The sequence below is a fragment of the Lonchura striata genome, chromosome 8 (assembly GCF_050655825.1).
Source record: "Lonchura striata isolate lonStrDom1 chromosome 8, ASM5065582v1, whole genome shotgun sequence".
NCBI classification, from domain to species: Eukaryota; Metazoa; Chordata; class Aves; order Passeriformes; family Estrildidae; genus Lonchura; species Lonchura striata.
This window is the reverse complement of record NC_140710.1, coordinates 28,581,726-28,595,240: the sequence shown is the minus strand read 5'-3', so window position 1 is coordinate 28,595,240 and position 13,515 is coordinate 28,581,726. Positions and strand designations below refer to the sequence as shown.

General features: G+C 51.2%; 1 pseudogene across 1 annotated transcript in view; it reads left to right on the top strand.

The window, feature by feature from the left end:
* The window catches only part of LOC146766799 (uncharacterized), a 115,636-nt pseudogene that overhangs the window by 79,859 nt on the left and 22,262 nt on the right, over positions 1-13,515 (top strand). The window contains exons 7-9 of the transcript XR_014956845.1: positions 229-4,381; positions 5,783-5,842; positions 6,694-9,232. The product of XR_014956845.1 is annotated as an uncharacterized LOC146766799 (transcript). The remainder of the gene's footprint in view (positions 1-228; positions 4,382-5,782; positions 5,843-6,693; positions 9,233-13,515) is intronic.

Below are 13,515 nucleotides of genomic sequence, written 5' to 3'. Positions count from 1 at the left end.
ATTGATACCAATTTCTTTTGGGATCCCTGGAACCCAATGTTTCCTGTCTCTAGGCTGTTCTGTATCCTCATGTTATTGCAACACTTGCCTGTTTCTGATGGATGCATGGAGCAGGGCAGGAAGGGGGCTCTGTTGCCTCTCTTTAGAGTTAAAACACAAGATGATCCTGACAAGTCTTTGTCCTTCCAAGACTGTCCCAGTGGTCACTTTCCCTGTGGCTTCCACCAGCTCGAGCCGGTGTCACTGTCACTCAGTTGTGTGGATGGCTGTGGAGGAAAATTCCCTTCCCTGTGTATAACCTGGGATCTGTCTTGTGTCAGCTGAATGTGATTTGCTGCCTTCAGCCCCTCAGAGCCTGGTCTGGCTCCCGCTGGCCCAGCCTGGGATTGGCATTCACTGCCAGGGACCTGCTCTCTGCATTCAGAGCCTGGGATGTGCCAGCCTTGCATTCCCTGCTCCACCCTGGGGACAAGGCAGGCCATGACTTATGCATTTTATCATTACAAAGAGAATTTCCTCTAGATGTGTGCAATAAGCAGTGGTGCTGACCTGTGATCCTGGAACTGAGCAGCGTTAATGACTCCCCTTTGCAGGTAATAAGCAGCAAATGTACACATTTTGGGGAGATCTGAATATTTTTTTCTCTTTTTAAGACTGCTGTCTTCCTAGGCCAGACTTAATTAGCAGACCTCATTATTTCCTGAAATGTAACTTGACTTCTGTTGAATGAGAATTGTTCAGTGGATGGGAAGCAGCAGAGCAGTGCTGCAATATTCATATTGTTTTAATTGCAACATTAACATTTCATGCCGCTCTTGGCACACTTTCAGGTGCGGCCCTTCAGCTCAGTGCAACACTGTGAAAGGTTGGATCAGAACAATTAGGATAGAGTGACTGGATTTCTGGATTTCTTTTTTTTTTTTTCCCCTTTCTATTTTAATGAACATAAGCTTGAATTCAGTCCCCATTCCTCCTTTTGTTGGGCAGAACAAGGAGTCACCACCCCTGGAGTGTAAATCTTTTTTTTTTTTTTTTTTTTTTGATTAAACGATGTGCTGTAGCACATGTTTAAATTGTCTTTCTGTGGAGCTGAAGCCCTACAGGTACAAGTGATACGTGATCCACCAGGCTGAAGGTGCCTCCTGGGATTTGACCTTTACCAGGTGAATCAGAGAAGTCCCAAAATGTGTCTGGCCAGCTGGGACAGTGTCACAGATGAGCTGGAGGGAAAAATGTTATTTCTCACTTCTCGGTTTCTGCCAGGGCTCTGGAATGCCTGAAGCTGGAAATGACACTTGGAACAGGTAAGGACTGGGTTACCAGTGCAGATCCTAAACGAGCACAGGGACCACCCTGCTGTATCCCCAAACTGCATGTGGGGCTGGGCTTTCTGACAGAGGGGTCAGGCAGCACTGAAATGCTGGGCTCAGCCCTAGCAAGGTTGTATCACACTGGGATGTGAGAACATTAATTGACTCTAAGGGAGAAGCAGGAGGCTGCTGTATCCCCTTCAGAAGGAAGAAGAGGAGTTTCTGAGGCTCATTCTTTCCTCCTGGGGGAAGGACACCCATGCTGCTGCCCGCCAGCCCCATGCTGGCGCCAGCAGGTCTGTACTGGGGCTGGTGGGCAGCAAGGACCTCTGTGTGGAGGAATAGGCTCCTTCTCGTGTGCCACCCATCAGTCAATAGCTAATGAGCAGCTCGATGTGTAAGTGATCCTGCTGAGAGCTCACCAGGCACTGCCTTCCTAGCATTTCCTGGCAGCAGTCTGTGGATGAAACCTCTTTCTGGAAGGTGCAATCTCTGTCCGTGCAGTGGAGAGGGAGTGGGAGAGTTGTGGGGGTGAGGGAGCTGCTCGGCCCATCGGTTCTCCCTTTGGAGCTGGGCATGTCACTTCCATTTTAGGCAGCAGCTGAACTCATCCATAAGTCTGGGATGATAATTAAGGCTGGAAATGTAGAAGGACTTCAGCTTGGTCTCTCAAAGAAGGACTAGGGAAGGGCACACATTCCACTTCCATGGGCTTTCCAAAGGCTAACATGCCATCTTACTGACTGGCTCTCCTATCAGCTGAACAGGCCTGAAACCTTCTCCTGTTGGTACTATGTGCAGTGGGATCCATGAAATCTCATCTTCTCTGGATGTACAGTTTGGGTTTGGAGTCTCTGGTGCCCGGTAAGTCATTTGTGCTGAATGGAGCATCTCCCTTTCCTGGGATATTTATGGCATCTCTCCCACACAGATTGTCTGATGTCTAATAAGGGATGATACACTACGGTTTGGATGGTGCTAATAATGTCTCTCCTTGTTTGGTAGTCTGTTCTCATGAAATTTATAGACTCTGACTGTCTCCAAGACCTCTGTTGCTCTGTCACATCGGCTCGAAATCTGTTTGCAGTGTCAGAAGTTGCTGGGGAGTGGGCAGAGGACAGACCCATACAGCAGGATTGCCTGTGCCTTGTGCTCCTTGGGAAACCAGGCTGAAAATGCGCAATGAGGGGACGGGGGCGGCGTTTGGGAACAATCCGGGGGTGTGGGAGGAAGGCGATGCGCCCCGGGCGCTCCTGCCGCTCTCGGGCACGTTCGAGCCGAGCCTGGCCTCTTGCGGGAACCAGCGCACAATAAACGAGCCAGCCCCGAGCTCCTGGCTGGTGTGAAGAATTGCCTGGCTAAAGGATAATGAATGCCACAGCAGGAGACGAAGCGTTTCTCTGAGGCCATTCATCCCCTTTATCACCCTGCTAACAAGCCCCAGAGCGACTTTAGAGAGACTTCTCTGGAGCAGCAGCATCCCTCAGCCCTGCTGCTGGCTGGGTGCTGGGGGTCAGGGATGCTGCGTGTGGCAGGAGGACTCAGCAGGAAAACCACGGACCACCTCTCAAATAACAGCCCCGGGCTTGGACCTCTGCTCTGGGGACTGTGCCTTGGCTTTGGTTTGGCTGGCGTGGAGACCATACCCTCCTTCAGGTCATGGTGCCACCTGAGAGATCCAAATGTAAAAGCCAAGCATCCATCTTTTTTTAAAGTACTTCTGGGCAGCACCTGCAGCACCCTTAGGAGGATTGCCCCATCCTAACTCCCAGCTTGCCTAAGATTTAAGATCTGTAAGAGTTATACAAGACCCAAGAGGAGTTTGGGGCTGCCAGCACGTAGGTAAGTTGGTTCTGCTTCACTTGCAGTGCATCTGAGGCTGTTCATGAGCCTTGTGAGAGGAGGAAAGGGCAGGAGTGCTGTGCTCTTCATGAGAGCTCATAAAAGCTAATCCATCCCATTGCTCCAAGACACTGGGAAGCATTAGTGGCTGGCTGAGTGCCTCTTCCACCGTGGCAGCGTGCTGTGTGCCTCTGCCTTCCTGCTGGCTGGGAGCAAAGCGTGTCCTCCCGTGGTGGGGAAGGCATCTCTGGCAGGGCTGTGCTGCCTGCAACTGCTCCCTGTGGCTGTCATGCCTCCTGGGAAGGAAAAACTGTCAGAGAACCCGGACAGGTGAGTCTGGGAATGAGGATGGACATCCCTTGGGCATTCTCTCATGGCAGGCCTCAGCTCCAAGCAAGTGCCTTGCCTCTGCTGCAGGAGTTGGGCCATGGCTTGCAGGAGCAGAGGAGAGCATCACCTCTGATTTGACTGGTGTATATGAGACCCTCAAATAGGCTGGAGCCAGTTGAGTCCAATAAATGCCCAAATAGGTTGGAACACCTTCACCAAACAGCCTGTGTGCTCGCCTGAGCACTGTGTGTGCAGTATGAGCTGTGCCACCCTGCCAAGAGTGATTTGTGTCTGGGGCACAGTGCACAGTGGGTGATCAAGTAGAAATAATTGCCTGTAATTGGAAGTTTTTTCTTTTTCATCATGTCTGTTTTCTTAATTTCTCCTTCTTCTCCTCCTTCAGGTTTAGCTGTTGGGGAATGCATTTTGTGTGGTCCATGGTAAACACCCCACAACCCGTGCTAGGGGGAGAAGGGAAAGCAAACAGTGTTGTGTTTGGGTGTCCTCAACAAATGCTGATAGTGGTTTTATCAGAGCAAAAAAGGAGGAGAAAAGCTGCAAAGCTTTGCAGATAGAGAGGGCAGAGTGCCATGACAGATAATTGGGTGGTTCCAGTGAGGGGAGAAACAGCAGGAGAGCAGCAGGTGGTGGGGATGTCCTGGAATGTGTTTGCAGAGCTGTGGAACAGAGGAGAAAGTTGGAGCCAGGTATCATGGAGCCAGGTATCTCCTTGAGTGTGAGCAGCAAGAGGATTGTAAGCCTGATTTTTTTTCTCTCTGTTTTTTTTTTTTTTTATCAGGAGGCCTCCAAGCATTTTAAAAGGAAGCTAACATCACAAGTCGAAAAATTTCCCATCTTGAGGCTTCAGTGACTAAGTTCAGAGTCAGCCAGAGCAACCTGTGAGTGTTGAGCCTTTGTCACAAGCTTTCCTCCCAAAAAGTCTGCACTCTAGACCTTGGACTCTCTCCCAGACCCCTGTGCTGACCAGACTGATGATGGGGAGTTCACTGGAGGCCTGCCATGTCCCATGAGGTGGCAGCAGGACATGTTGCCACCTGTGGCCACTGCTCTCAGCTGGACTGCCTCTGGGAGGGAGGATGTTGGCAAGCCAAGTGGCCTTTCAAAGCAGGCTGGAACTTTAAGGGGTGTCAGTCCATGTGAGACCTCTGTTCCTGCCCTGACCTCTCAGAGTTTTGGGAGGAGTTCACTTTCAGTCCAGAAACATCTGGTGCCTTTTCTTCTTCTGCCAGCACCATTAAATGTCGAGTTGAAGGAAAACACAATACATCACCTTCCTCGTGGGCTGCCATTCAGCCAAGAGTAACAGAGATTAGCCTTCAATCACATGAGGGCTGGAGCTGAAGGAAACCTTCCCGAGGACATGCTGGAGAAACATTTTCATTAGCAGAGGAGAGCATGATGGAGATGAAGTGGCCCTTCCCCTCGGCTGCCAGACCTCTCTCCTGCCTGGCGTTAACAGGACAGGGAATGCTAACTGAGGAGCTGGGGCCAGCTGCAGGGCTCTGAGTGCTGTCTGCATCCAGATGTGAGGAACAGCTGTGACACAGCAAAGCAGTGCTTTTATAGTCTGGTGGGGGTGCTCTTGGTTTTCCTCCTACCTGTGAGCTCTCACTGCTAGAAATAAACTGTCTCTCTTGAGTGAAAGGAGAAAACCTGTGCTAGGGCACATACCTGAGTGGGTGTGGGCCAGAAAAACAATGTCCTTGGGTGATAGCGTCCATGGGGCCAGGAGGTATCCCAGCCTCTGCCTCCTGCAATACCTCTTGCAAATCTACCAGGACTGCCTTGGTGGTAGGAGAGGTTTTCTCTGCTCCATGGAAAGCTGCTCCACAGCTCTTTGCTCTTACTCTGCCTCTCCCCAAGGCAGTTGAGGTGCCCAGGATTCACTTGTACTGTTGATGTTGATGAAACACCCCCTGGACCCCAGCTGGGTGCCTGGCACAGACCTGTCTGTCCCAGTTAATGGGAATTAACCAGCAGGATCCCTGCAGCTCTGTCTGCTGCCCCCCACCACCTCACCTCCCTGGGGCTGGCGTGCTCCTGACAAAGGCAGGCTCCATCTCTTTCACTCACAGCTGAAGGATGCCTTGCCTGCTCCTATCTTGCAGGTTGGAGGGAAATCATTTTAATTTGTGTGGCACATTCCTTTGGGCATAAATCGGGGAAAGAAAAGAAAAAATCCAAAAGAAACTCTGGCCATTATGGGTATTTTTAGTTGTTTGCAAAGTACCATTAATATCTCTTTCTCTGTCTTTTTTTTTTTTTTTAATTCCCTGCAGAATGTTCTCTCTCAGGGGCTGCCTGTGGTGCTGCATTAACATCACATCTCTGTGGTGAAGGTAAGCTAGTTCTCAGTACTCCCTGAGACACAGACTCAGAGGGAGCCCCATCTCTCCTCTTCACTCTCCCTGGGTTTCCACCACATGCACAGCCTCTGAGAAGGAGCTTCCTGGCTGGGAGGGTGAAGGCTTGGAGATATTTATGCCTTTTGGGATGGGTTTTATCAGGAATGGGATTTGAGCTCCCTGAGAGGGAGGTGACACAAGCTGGCAGCTAGGGAATTGGTTTGGAACTTCAGAACAAATGGCTGGTATAATTTTGGAGCATTCTCTTGTTAAGTTACCTCTCATGTCGCCCTCCTCCATTTCAGAACTGAGAGGAAAACATGGCTCCTGAGCAATTTTCCCCCCTGCGATGCCTTCACCTTTCTTGTTTTCCCTTTTCTCCTACGATCTCAGCTGGCTGAGTTTCACTGCCAGCCTATTGAAAGGAAAGGCACGTGCTGGCTTATGGAGGGAGAGAGACCTGAGACAGGATAAATCTGTATGCAGTGAGAATGGGGGGAAGCAAGTCAGCTGCTCTGACACTTTTATTATGGAGCCAGGCTGCTTGGGGATGAATCTTTCTTGAAACGTGTTGCTGGATGACATTTCTACCAGGTCTCAGCAGTAACCTTCACCAAGCCTTGCTGCCCAGCCCTTTGCTTGCTTTTTCCTGGGACAAAGAGAACGAATATTTGCTGGAAATGCCACAGGCAGCAGGGATCAATGGGGCTCGATGCACCTAGTGAGTCTGAAAGCACCTGGACTTTCTCACCAGAAGCTCTTCAGGCTTTGGTGGCTTCAGCTTGTGGCTGCATGTGTTGTTTTGCAAAGGAGTTGTGGGCTCCTACATCTGTTTCTCATTTCAGAAATGAAGAGGATGCAGCAGAGACCAAAATGGAATTCTCCTTGGAGCTGTCCAGAAGGATGGATAACTGCAAGAAAATAATATTCCATGGCTCTGGAAAAGGAGTATCCACTTGTTTAGTAACCTGGTAATGAGGTGCTGGATGTGCTCCATGCAGAGGCTGGAAGCCACGGGAGGTTTGGGGTTACAAAGAGGGCTGGGCAGGGTTTGCTGCCCTCTCAGCTCCTTTGCTGTATCACTGTCAACTCAGATTTCACATCAGGAGGGTGATGCTATGGCTGGCGGTGACAACAGCAGAATGTCACTGGCAGAGGTGAAGTCTTTCCCTCCACGAGGGTAATTCTCCCTTCCCTTTCCCCTTCCCCTTGGCTTGTGTTGGGCCCTGCTGGCTCCTGTGCTGAGCAGGGCAGGCCCACATGCTGCTCAGGGGACAGCACACGCTGTGCTGAGCAGCAGTTCCTGCAGTCTGGGTCAGTGGCTCCCTGTCACTGATGCCTCTTGGCTGCGTGGTGACCTGGGACAGAGGGAACCCCTTGTCACTGCCCGAAACAAATCGGGGCCGTGAAGCGGCAATGTTTGCCATCATGGCAGCACTGCACAGAGTGGTCCTCTGCCATGCTTGGCAGGCTTGTAGCAGCAGGAGGTCTGCCAGGGATGTCCCTTCAGAGCCCTGGGGTCCCCTGTCCTCTTTAGGGCCAGGCTAAGCTGGTCTGAGGGGCAGACTTACATGTTAATGGTTCATGTTCTCTGCACCTGCTCTCACCTCCTCTGAGCAGGAGCTGATCTTGCAGGAAGGTGCCTGTGCCCACCTGCTGCAGCAGCCCCTCTACCAGCATCTGTCCCCAGGGGCCAGTTCAGCAAGGCCTTGGTGTTGTTCTGGGTCCAGTTTTCATTTTTCAGCTGGTTATGGAAAAAAGGGTAAAGTTACCTGCTGCTGCCAGGCCACAGTAGAAAACAGAGGAAGGGGATTGACCTCTTAGTGTGCTTAAATATACAAAAATTTAATCTGACTGCTTCTCTCTCAGCCCTGATCCTGTTGTATCTTTTCCATCTGATGCCTGAGCCTTTTTTTGTTTTGCTATTTTTTCTTGTTCCCTTTTTACCCTCACTTTATGAAAAATGGCTTTCCCATCTGCAATTGTCAGGAGTCTGCCTGAGCTGGGTGTACGGCTCAGTGAATATACAAATGTGTGCTTGGGTCGCGGCCCTCCTGACAGGCCAGAGATGAATTCCAAATATGCAGGGAGAAGGGGTTCTGCTGCCTCTCATGGTTGTTTTTCTTATCCCAAGGAGGTGTGAGAATCGCCTTTGGGAGCTGTGATTCCTTCTGCTCCTGCTCTGCTTACCAAGGATCAGTTCTCTCTCATCCATCATCAGATGAGTCCTCCTTGCTGCTCCTCTCAGCGCTGTTGGGAATGCTGGGGAAAGGGACATGGTTTTTTATCCTGCTTTTTACTACTATTCTTTTCCCTCTGCCTTTTGCATCCCACCTCTTAGGCCCATGACAATGCATTTGGCAGGCTGGGGCTTGAGGATACTTGCTGGTCCAAGCACTTTTAAAGAGAGTTAAGGATGAGGTAGAAGGAAGGGCATTGTTTTGTAGAATCATAGAATATCCTGAGTGGGAATTCACAAGGATCATCGAGTCTAATCTTGTCCCTGCACAGGACACCCCAACAATCCCACCATGTGTCTGAGAGCATTGTCCAAACACTCCTTGATCTCTGGCAGGCTTGTGGCTATGACCACTGCCTTGGGGAGCCCAATCACCCTCTGAGCGAAGTACGTTTTCCTAATACCCACCCTAAACCTGATACAGCTTCTTGCTGTTCCTTTGAGTCCTGTTCCTGGTCACCAGTTTGACCTAAGCCCCTTAAGAGGCTTAAAATGCAGCTTTGGAATTTTTCAGCAGTGGTGCACAACTCCACATAAGATACCCTGAAAGCACCCAAATGCTCCTGCATATTTCAGGCTCACTGTGTCCCCTGGCTGGTATGTGAGCTGCTTCCCTCACCCCTGTGTCCAGAGAAGCTTACAGCCAGGGGGGCTCAGAGGAGCAGGCAGGCAGAAATTGAAATGAGCCTGTCCATCCACGCTCTTGCCACAGTTACCTGGCCAAGGAGGGGAGGTTTCTGGGAGGGCAGACCCCCACTTTGGCAGGAAGAGACAGCAGGCAGCTTGAGCTGAGCTCATTTTTCGACAAGCAGATGGATGTTCAGTGGGGACCCACGAAAACCCTCTCGCTCCAGGCTGCAAGCCCACCAAACCAAAGTGTTGTGCTGACATGGAAAAAAGCATCGCTCCGTTGATGCTCAGCCTGAATTGCTTCTTCCATTCCATCCAGGACACAGAGACAGCCTCCTCCTGCCACCAGCTCCCATGAGGAGCCAGCTGCACACCTGCAACCAGGCGAGGAGGGAGCAGGAGCTGTTAAGCCACGAGGAAGACGAGTGATGGCAGATTCCTGCAGCATTTCCACCCCGCAGGGCTCTTGGCGAGTGAGTGCTCGTCTGCTTTGAAAGCTCTTAGTGCTCCTGCAGGTGAGAGCCAATTTGTCTGCTTTCCTGCCCAGGTGCCATCTGTTTGTAGGATTGCCTGTGCGGTGGATGAGCACGGCGGGGATGGCGAAGCGAAAAGGGCTGCTGGGGTGGGAGGGATGAGCCTAAAACTTTCCTTGGGTATCTTCAGCACTTCTGGCTGCCGTTGTTGCTTCTGCTCTGCACCGCGGTGGGGAAATCACAGCCTGTCATTTGGTGTTCCTGGAGCGTGATGGGGCGCTGAGGCACCGCTAATAGCAAACCATCATTTTAATGCTAATTTCCTACCATTAGCTCAGGCTGGGGGAGGCTCAGCCTGGGTGGAGGGAAGCCATTAACAGATGGAGAAAGGGGGGATGTGTGGGGATTTGTTCTGCACCCCCAGAAGGGACTTCCAAAGGGCAGATGACTAACTACCACTGGGAAAATTGGTGGGAGGCACTGGGGTCAGTCTGTGGTGGATGTGTGGGAGGGAGGAAGAGCAATGCTTTGCTCCGAATCATCTTCCTATAGGCATTTCTTGAGTGCTTCAGACTTTGGCTTGAATTTGGTGTTTGTTGCTTGTGGCCAGCTCTCTGTGCCCTGTGACCCAAGGGATGCTCAGAGTGCTTGCAGGGCTGGCAGCTGGTGGCATCGTTGTCCTTTCAACAAAGAAGACCAGCAGGGCTGTGTTTAGCTGCTGTCATTTTGGGAGGGGCTCCTTAGTGCAGAAGCCTGGACATCTATGTTGGGTGATGGGCTCAAAGCAGGAAAATTTGGAGCTGTTAATGAGATACCCAAGAGCTAAAAAAAGAAACTTGCTCTTTTGCCATGGGAGCAAGGTCAGCTGTCCCAAGGTGGAGAGCTGGCAGGAGAAACCAGGGGCTCAGTTTGGAGTCATGAAGGAAACTCAATCATTTCCCTGCCCTTTCCAGAGGTGGTAGTCCCCACATCCAGCCTCTTGGTCAGTCTCCTCTAGCCATGCTTGCAAAGTGGAGGAACCTGGGCTGGTGTAGGTGCTTGGAGCTCCAGGGGGGTTTGAAGAAAGATGACTGGCTGCAGGACTGTAAGGCCTGTTTGGGATTGTTCAGGCAGCAGTCAGAGAGGTTCCTCTACCATTTCTCGACCAGCATGGAAACATTGGGACTAAAGGAATGTCAACTCAGATGCTATGCCTGTCTGGAAAGAAACTGGTTGCCTACTAATGGGGGACAGCACTGTTTGAAGTCAAGGGCCCAGTGGTGTTCTGTCTGTGGTGTGACACCTCTCCTGAAGACACACCAGCCTCTGCTGATGTAGACCACTGGCTTCATCATGGCTTCTATGTGGATAGTTTTTAAACCCACTTAAGGACCATTTTAAAACTCTTTAGTCATCTGGCAGAGAAGCAGGGGAAGGACAATAGCAGCCACAATAAACCAGGAACTGGTTAAATGGCAAAGGGATTGGAAGCCAAGAAGGGACCATCCTGCCAGGAGGACAATAGCAAAGGCTACATTAGTAGAGTACCAGCTATCAGATCCATCTCGGTGTGGAGCATGACTCACTGTTTTTAAAGAAACTATTTCCATCTGAGAAAATGGCTCCTATATTTTATAAAGGCAGCTTTGGTTGAGGAGAGGAAAGGAAAAGTGAAGGGCTACTTTTTCCTAGTTGGGGAGGATCAAACTTTCCTTCAAGCAGCTGAGCAAGGAAATCAGTGCCTTACGTGTTCCCAAGAATAATACAATCCAGTAGTTTTGGGGAGAGGAAAGAAGTCAGAATAAAATAGCATTGCTCTTCCCAGCTCAGCACTCTGAATAATGAGCCTGCAGGCTGGGGGGAGAGCTCCCGAGAGAGGCGCCTGCGTGCCGGAGATGGACACAACAAGTGTCTCACATGGGTTGGTATCTGAAGCGATGTCTCTCTAATTTTCTACATCACTGAGAGCACAGCACAGCACCATCAATCATAGTCAGCCTCCCCTCAGAAAAGCCACCTCCTACCTCGCTGTGCTGTCCCCCTGTGCTCCTGCCCGTGCTGGGGACCGCAGGTGTCCTTGCAGCAGCACTGCAGGCACGGTCCCTCCCAGGGGGTTCTCATTCGTTGTGTTAGAGTCTGCCTGAGGTTCTGCCTGTCTCCTTCCTCCACCCCCGGTGCCTGCTCCTTGCCAGCACCTCATTTCCAGATGCATCTTCCCCTCCTGGGGTCAGAAAAGGCCAAATGCTCCCTTTATCCCCAGTGAGGAGAATGTGTGGGCTGCCTTACCTGGGATAAACTCACTGTGTGCTGCCTGGGGAAGGCCTGAGGGTGGGCTTGGTGCCTGTACTGCTCATCTGAGGATGGGGAGGTTGGCCTTTGCATCTCCCATGGAGCCATCAGGGCATGCTTGGGGCTGGCTTCTTTGCCCCAGCTCTGGGCATGGAGCAGTTTTCATGCTGTGCTTGTCATGCAATGCAGCAGCTCTTGGTCCCTCATTTCTCTTTTTGTGAACCCCCCTGCTCCTTCCTGGCCTGGCTGTGCTTGTACCAGACCCAGGGGCACTGCTTTGGCAGGAGCAGTGGTGGTGGCTCTTCTCCTGGCCAGGCACACTCCTAGAGTAGCCAGAGGGCTGGTGGGACACAGATTGTTCCTGTGGCTGTTTCTTCTACTGCAGCACAGACATAGCTGGTGAGTTTGCTGCCTCTTGCTTCTTTATCCCTATCACGTGCTAAATTGGCTGCTCTATCTCAGTTGTGGTGGCTCTTGTTCCTGGTATGATGATACAGAAATTATTTACAGCCCCGTATCTGACTCCATGGGCTCAAGCTCCAGCTAGAAAACTGAGGACCGAGCTGCTTTCTTGAGCACAGCCTTAGAAAGAAGCATTTTCAGAAGAAACTCCTGGAATTGCCACTTCCCTCTCAGCCTCTTCACTGGTTTCTGCTGAGCATCCTTGACCTCTTTCTCAGGCATGGTTCCCTGCATGTATCAGCCCTGCTCTGGTGTTGTGGAGCTGTTGCTGGCGTCTGTAATAGCTGCATTGTTTACTTCCCAAGTGCCTGCCCTTTCTGTAATGAGCTCTAATTCATCCTGCTATATACAGGGCTCCAGGATACCTGGAGCAAGGAGGGTGTGCTATTAAGCCACCTCCTAGGCTGCTGTCTGGACCTGGGATTGCTGATCTCCTGGAGATGTAAAGCAGGGAGGACAAGGGGGACCAGATGGAAATGGGGAATAATTACCTTGCAGGGTGAAGGGGGCTGGCTGGGTTGGGAACTGCTGGAAGCTGACATGCAGGTGCAGATGGATGGTTACAGCAGGCAGGGCAGAGGGATGAAAGATGCCTTTTTAAAGCATCTGCCTCCCTCTCTTCCTCTGCTTTATAACCTGTTTTTATAGAGACTGCATGAGGAACACATTTTTTTTATTAGTAGCTTGGGAGTGGAGAGTAATAAAGATTAATTTTAAAAAATAATTCTTTGCATTATCTTTTAATTTCCTGTGGCAGGGTTTGACTTTTAAATCTGCAAATGGACTTAACTGCTAATGTGCTCATCAGTTCAGAAGTGGTGGCTGAAGGAGCTGTGGGACTCAGTGAAGGTGGGAGAGGCCCCAGAGTTGAGCCTGGAGTCCCAGGAAAGGCTGTTCCACAGTCTTCCCTGGCCAAAAGGACCCATCCAGGTCCACAGCTGTATCTCCACCCCAGCAGACTTGGAGAGATCTAATCCATGCTGCAGCTCATGGTGCCCATTTTGCTTCCTTCCACTAATGGCAATGATCAAGCTCCCATGAGGAGGAAGGAGGGAAGCCTGACATCCCTGCTGTGCTGCTGTGGGTGACAGGCCCTTGCTGGCCTCCCCCCAGGATGGTGTGTCCTGCTGGGACCTGTGCTGAGCTGGGATGGTGGGCATGGGGCTGTCCAGGCCAGCTGGACTCCAGGGAAGCATGGTTACAGCCCTGGGGAGTGGAAAAGTGTCAGGAAGGAGAGGAAGTGTCAGAGAGAAGTGACAACACTGGGGGTCTGATAGGAAAAGCTCCCCTGCCCCACCAATCCACACCATCCATCCCAGCCTCCATGAGCACAGACCAGCTGATGTTCTATTGGGCTTTAACCTGCTCAGGAGACTGGCTTGCACTGCAGCTGGAGAACCTTCCCTGGCTTGGATGAGCTCTCACATGCCCTGTAAGTGTACCAGGGTGGCACTGGAGCTGGGGAGAAGCGATGCCTAGCATGCAGATACCCCAGCCCCACCTTACTTTGACCACTGACCACCTCAGAGCTTGTTGTTCATCACACAGCCCTTTGGTTGAGTTTGCTCTGACTTTCTGATCTCCCTGTAGACATC